A 701-nucleotide genomic window follows, 5' to 3' on the forward strand; every position below is an offset into this window, starting at 1 on the left:
GTCCTCCGACGTGACGTCGAGAGTGACCGACTGAAAGGGAATGTTGTATCATAGTCTTTGTCACAATAGAGTTTAATTTTGTTTGAAATTTTTAAATGTTTATTTAATGTTTTATTTATTTCATTTTTATTATATACTTTTTATTATGTTAATTGATACTTTTACACAAACCAGCAGATTGTTCTAACTTCAAATTCTGTAGATGAGCCAAAATCCAGTCTGTTATAATATATGCAGTGTCCACATACCTGAAGACACATCTGCTAAATTGTTATGCCACTTTGCATTACACCTCTTAACTAAGAACTGATGTTTTTCCTCATCTTGGCTAGTTTGAGAAAGATCTTGCTCTGCATTTTTGCATTACCCTGCTACTTGTAACAGCATTTACATATTGTTGCTATTTTGTTGGTTTGATTGCTTCTATTGTCCTCATTGTAAGTCACTTTGGATAAAAAAGGGAACCACTATATGTGAATGCACATGTAAATGTACTCCATGTATAGCAAAATCTCTACTGGTTAAAATTGCTACCGTTGCACACATTTATGGTCGTGCCACCCTGCCCTAGCATAGACTTTATTACACGGTTCCATGGAATTTTTTTAATTCTGATTGGTCAATCACAGCATTACACTTTGAGATATGTTTGTATAGTAGTCCTAAACTCTGCAATTGTCCTGTTTCTTACATAATTGTGT

This window comes from Sinocyclocheilus grahami, unplaced genomic scaffold, assembly GCF_001515645.1.
Source record: "Sinocyclocheilus grahami isolate Dianchi unplaced genomic scaffold, SAMN03320097.WGS_v1.1 scaffold980.1, whole genome shotgun sequence".
Classification (NCBI taxonomy): Eukaryota; Metazoa; Chordata; class Actinopteri; order Cypriniformes; family Cyprinidae; genus Sinocyclocheilus; species Sinocyclocheilus grahami.